Source organism: Zeus faber, assembly GCF_960531495.2.
Source record: "Zeus faber genome assembly, chromosome: 8".
Lineage (NCBI taxonomy): Eukaryota > Metazoa > Chordata > Actinopteri > Zeiformes > Zeidae > Zeus > Zeus faber.
Genome location: NC_137195.1, coordinates 11,406,449 through 11,412,795, shown reverse-complemented (window position 1 = coordinate 11,412,795; position 6,347 = coordinate 11,406,449).

Sequence of the window (6,347 nt, the reverse complement as noted above, 5' to 3'; positions counted from 1 at the left end):
CATGGATGTATGTGTATACAGTATGTACTAATGTATATATGCTTTTGAAGTTGTAGTGTCCTCTGTGTGACGTACTGTATATCATGCCATATTAAATGTGTAAAATAAACAATGTTTTGGTTGGGTGTTATGTTGTTCATCCGAATTTGTGTAATCGGTTCCTAAAAAGAACCCAAAACTGACAAATACTGGACGTGCAAAACGTAAAACCATGTGAGATAAATGGAGCCTGTTGAGCGAGAAGAATGTCCATTCTGGACGTGTGCCATACCTGGGGCACCAGCAGGGGGCATCTGTCCAGGTCTGGGTCCTCGGAGGTGCCATCTGCTGAGAGGCTCACATGACCTGTGGGACTTGCCCCCTTGTCTACGCCTTTGTACACGGCTGCTGGATGGGGTTGAATGGGAGGCCGGGGTGGGTGCCGCCTGCAGCCAGGATGAAGGAAGTGTGTGTGTGTGTGTGTGTGTGTGTGTGTGTGTGTGTATGTGGGGAGGGGGTCAGCGAGGTGCCCCGTGCTTGTGTGCTGGAAGCCTTTTCATGGTCCCTGCTTTGATCTGCTCTCTCATCCTTTCATCCCACACGCTCCCTGCGCCTCGGGCTCCTGGGCTGTGGCACACCGATGGGAGGCTTGGGGCGCGCTGCCTCTCACAGAGCTGCTGCTTGTTCTACTAATACCGAGAGAGCCGCCCGTGGAACTGAGACACCCGGCGCAGAGTGCAGTGGGCGGGAGGGTTCAGTCGGAGCTAAAGCCTTGTGTAGCGTACAGCGCTCCGCTCCTCTTTTATGCTCCCTTAGATCCCCAACGGTGGGCTGGAATTCCCCGCATGAAAGACAACTGCCAGAGTGCTCGGAGGGTGGCCTGCTGAACCCTGACAACATGGGAAAGTGCCCCCCTCAGCCGGGAGTTATATAAAGTCCGCCAGAGTCATGAGAATCCCCACTAAATCGTTATGGCGGCGGCCTCACATGTCCCTCTGCATCGCACACAGAGTTATTGCGGTCCTTGGGTCAATATCAAATGTCTTTTTGCCGCACCAGCGTTGCAATAGGTTGTGATGTAGGTTCAAAGCGTCACCGTGAAATCATTTTGGACCGGGAGTGAGGCCGGCAGTAGACGGTAGCGTGGTCGTCATGAAAAGATGCAAGTCATAAAGCGCCCCCCCCCGTCCCTCATAACTCTGACTCCCCCGCTGATTCCCCCCCCGATAATCCCCCCCCCCCCCTCCCCCGCCGAGCAGAGAGTGGGAAACACAGATGCTGAGGCACAGGGCAGTGCCCCTAATTGAGAATTAATTGGAGAGGGGAGCACTTACCTCTGTTTAGACATGTGGCAAGGGTTAGGTTATTACAGGCAACCCGACCATCTCAGCAGATGACTGCATTTAATATTTCATGACAAACAAATTTTGGGCGATGGGTTTACCAGCGCAAGTGTTTTTATTCCTTTGATGGTGGTGACGGACTGAGTGAAAGTCAATGAGAACTTGTCGCCTAATTAGCTGCTGCACCTTGACCTTTCTCATCGATTCGAATCATTTCTAATTCATGTCTGAATATGACTGCAGCGCCAACAAACATAGGCAAAAGATGTATAGAACCAGTGCAATGATTCATTTCTCCTTTCTCCATTTTTATGAGAAATGCTACTGCCCTAAAAAAAAACTGCAAAATCGGTGCTTTAAGAACTTTATAAAATAATACAAAACCATAAATTAAACTCATATTTTAATGACACTGATAAATACTAGTTCATGTTTAAACATTTGCCTTCCAGGAATGAATGAATTGATTGAATGAATTGAATTGAATGAATGAATTGATTGATTTTTAGGGGTAAAGCAGAAAAGCAGAGGAAAGAAGACAAAGAATACAACAAAAAAAACATGCACAGAGAAAAGCAGAAATGGTGGAACTGGCGGGAATGATTTTCCTGCGTCTGTGTGTGTGTGTGTGTGTGTGTGTGTATGTGTGTGTGTGTGTGTGTGTGTGTGTGTGTGTGTGTGTGTGTGTGTGTGTGTGTGGGTGTGTGTGTGTTTGTCTGTGTTAGAGAGAGAGAGAGAGAGAGTGAGACAGAGAGAAAAACAGAGAGAGAGACAGATAGAGGGTGGTTGAAAGTGGGAGAGAGAGAGAGAGAGAGCGCGAGAGCGAGTGAGAGTGAGCGAGCGAGCGAGCGAGGGAGAGAGAGTAAAGGGGCTGTGCTAACAGGCTTTCTGCAGATCACTGGCAGTTTGACTGCAGTGGAGAGTAATGGGGCTGGCAGGGCGGAATCAATTACTGGCCGCAACAGATTTTCCCACAGGTCAGAGCTTGGGAAAGCAGGACTTTACTGCAGAGCAGGCAGCTGGCACAGAGCTTCCACTGGGAAAGGAGTCACCTCCAAATAAAGACAACATTTGTTTTTCTGATAAACCTGTGACACGCCATAAATCGGTTGTCTTTGTGTTTCTTTGCTCTTTCAAAAAAAAAATATTAGCGTTTGGAGTCCCTGTCAGCCTGGGGTTGCATGCCAAGTTTTGGCAAGGGGAAGAATTATTCAAAAGAGCCCCAAAATGCATTGACCAGCGGATGAAATGCTCATAATAATGGCATCCGCTTAAAGATGTAGAGACTGTAGAGATTCCTCATCCTATGCCTGACCTCTCTTCCGCGCGCCATAGAAACCCCTAGTCTTAAAGCTCTCGACTAAACAAACGACTCATATGGGTTGTATATGTAAATGTCAATGTAAATGTAAATTTAAGTCTTAAATTAAAATTGTTGAAATTAGAGCCTGGTTGTTCTTTTTTCTCGTATGTGGGTTGGATAAACATAGAAGAAGCTGCTTTGCTCCTTCTCTGGTCCTGACTTTGTTATTGCAGACGTTGCTTCCTGTCGGGTTAATTGCAAGCCACTGTGGGGACCGTCTTCCCTCCATTGTGCCATTGCATAGGTTTGCTGATAATGATGTGATAAATAGAGTCATTGTCATTGGGGTATTGTTAAGGTGCGTACTGAAGCATTGTTTTGTTTTTTTGGGGTTTTTTTTATGGATAAAAGCAATTTGGGATTCCGGATTTACCGAGGTCATCTGATTTTCTCGAAGGTTCAGCAGTTAAGCTTTTCATACTGTTACTCAACAAATTCCTTAAATCTTTTCTCATCGCCACTGCTTGGGCCTTTCATGTCTCTAAGCCCCGTAATTCCTCCATGAACAGAACGCGGCCGACGGCTACGAGACACCCGCTCTCAGTGCGGGGACCTCAGTAGTCCTTAAAATTATCCCCCAAAAAAAACAAAAAAAAACAAAAAAAAAACAGGCCAAACAAAGAAACAAGGAAGTCAACATATCCTTCTTGGCATTACCTATCCAAACAGCACCAAATGAATGGATGCCAACAAAGGCAGGAAAGTGAAGAATGAGCAGGCGTGTGTATTATGGTCAAACGGTGGGAATGGTGGCTCAGGTCTGGTCTGGTCGCTGCCCAATATAGAGAACTGGGTGCTGACTGGAACCAGGGGGGGACGGGCAGGAAGCCGTGGTCTATAGGATAACATTGTTGAACGAGGGCTGTCGGGTAGACGTTTCCCTGAGTCAGACAAGCTATTTAGGACCACTACGGGTGGCACGGAACGCCACGCGATGCCCTGTGTCGTACATGGCCGCTCGCTGCTTATAGGAATGCGAGACATTTATCTAATGTCCAGTTTAGTAAATGGGGGGAAAAACACACACACACACAATGTACAAAAAATATGACGCTTTTATGTCACACACACACACATGCATGCACACACACACACACACACACACACACACACGCAGGCCTTACTCCAGTCGTCGTTGAATGACAGGTAAAAGCTGTCGGGATGGTGTGCACACAGGATGCAGGCAGCGTCGCTGCTGCCGACAGCCCCAACGGTTGACATAGTAAATCAATCCGAGTGGGGCAGTGGGGGGGGGGGGGGGGGGGGGTTCCTGCGAGACTGAGCCGGCCTCTGTCAGACACACTCAACCGGCCCAGAGAGAGGCTGTCGACGGGTGGGAGAACACTCGCCTGGAAGCGCTCACACGGAGATTGAGTTACCACGGAATTAGATCGGGGCTGTGGGAAACACCACCTTCTAAACACACACGCACGCACACACTCACCGCCGTGCGCACAGAGGCACACTCGGACACACTCTCTCACACACACACACATATAGTCACCAAGGGAAACCTTTGGGAAGATTGAGGAAGGCAGCTGGGCACACGCCAGTTTCAAACAAACGCTCGCTTATACCTCTTAGCTTCTTGGCACCGCGCTGGGAGCAGCTCCTTCAGATCGGCGCTTATTTGGGCCCGGGGGTTACGGACACAACGGTGGGTTTCTTTAATCGCCAAACGTAAAGGTGCACCGTCGTCCAACTACAACCATCAATATGCCAATCAAAGTCGAAAGCGGACCAAAACCGATCGAATCAAAAAGGACGAGGTAACTCAGGCATCTCCCACCGGCACCCCAGCGTCATTCATTGCTGGAAAGTAAAACGATGGGGGCGTCGTGATGCCACGAGGTCTGAGCTGTGGTCACTGGTTGCGGTCACTTAAATGTAATAATGACTTTTAATGAGCTGAAGGAATGTCAGTGTTCACGCGAAGGGCCTTGAGAGTTCGGGGCGTGTGAGGAGTGTGGTTTGTGTCTGTGTAATGGACACCACATGAACCTGTCAGGCCTGCACACCTACTGGCACTGTAGAAACCAATTATCCTAATAGCAGCATAACAAAAGAAAAATACTCAACCTGTCCTTCACCTGCCAGGCCAAGGTCAGTCATTTAAGGTTTAAGGGGTTAAGAAAAGCTCAGAAAGGCCCTGTGTCAAGCTCAAACTCTTTGCATAACAAGCCTGTACCTGTCACTTATATATTATATTAAGTTGAAAATGTTTAATTTTCCCATAGGGACTAATATAATATAATATAATATAATATAATATAATATAAAGCATGAACAATATTGTCTAGGAAGCAGGCAGGATTTAGGATATATTTAGTGTCAGATTTTGTACATTTTTCAAGGTCTTTAAATGGTCTGGTTGTGAACAGAGCATGGAAATGAATTTATTGGGTTCAGATGGACATACCTTACTGATAGTGTGTGTGTGTGCGCGCGCGTTAACGCAGTAAGTCTGTGTTGTATAGATGTACAGTTGTACTAATATATTCTGTATGTGTGTGTGTGTGTGTGTGTGTGAGTGTGTGTGTGTGCGCGGCTGTGTGCATGCCCGGGATCGGCCTGTTCCTGCTGCACTGACAGAATGACTGTCGTCTGCACATTGTATCCGTCAGCATCGAAAGCTTATCCTGACATTCTGGAAACAGTGTGTCGCGCTGCAGTTGTTCCCCGGAATCAAACCCTCGTCCCCGCACGTCGAGCTGCAGACGCAACCAAGTTACCAACCGACCCGGCGGACGGAGCAGAGAGACAGCTGCCGCTGCTCGACAAGGTGGTGGAATGGGAGACGGCGGGGGGTCGAGCTCTCACTGACGGCCTTAGCAGACGTGGCACGGACACGTAGAGAGGTAACGCAGCAGCTAATCCTGTGTGAGGAACTGGGCTTTTGGTGAGCTTTATTTATCTTTGACGGAGGGGGGGAAAAAAATGGGGAGACCACAAATATGTGAAAAAGACAAGAAAAACAGCAACAAAAATAAAATCCAGTGAAAGCGATTGTGTTCCATCTCTGGGCGTGTGGTATAACTACTCGTTCAAAATCCATGGCTTTTCCTCAGGCCGCGTCGTTTGTCGCTCTCCGTTTCGGGGATTTCAAACCACCCAGAAGGGGACAGTCAAAACAATCGAACACAAACACTGAAATCGTTTCGTATGGTTTGACCTCCCACCTGAGCACATTACCGGGGGTCGAAATGATCACGCACTTTTGCCCAGCACCCCTCACTCACACTCCACCCAATGAATGAGGCATGATTTTGTGGTTTATGGATCAGGAGATGTTTTGTTTTTAATCTTGCCCAAACCGCCGACTCGCTCATTCGGTGCGGACGGGTGTCACCGCAGAGCGTGGTGTTATTACCCATAATGGATGAATGATTCCCTGAGAAGGGCTCCCTTGCGCCAGTCAGTTGACCTGTTTGCAGCGGCCATTGAGAGAGTTTCCTAGGAGAGCTTGGCACACTGGGCCTCTCCGCTGATCAGCGCTGTTGTTGAGCCACACAGCTGACAGCTGACAATGAACAACACACTCTGCTAATAGGCCATGTGTCCAACACAACACTGAAAAGGAGGGCCCCCGCTCCAATTGGTACCCTCCTACCGGTGCCAGGGACTCGGGATTTAGCAGGGAAACTCAGGGCCTGAGGCCTGGA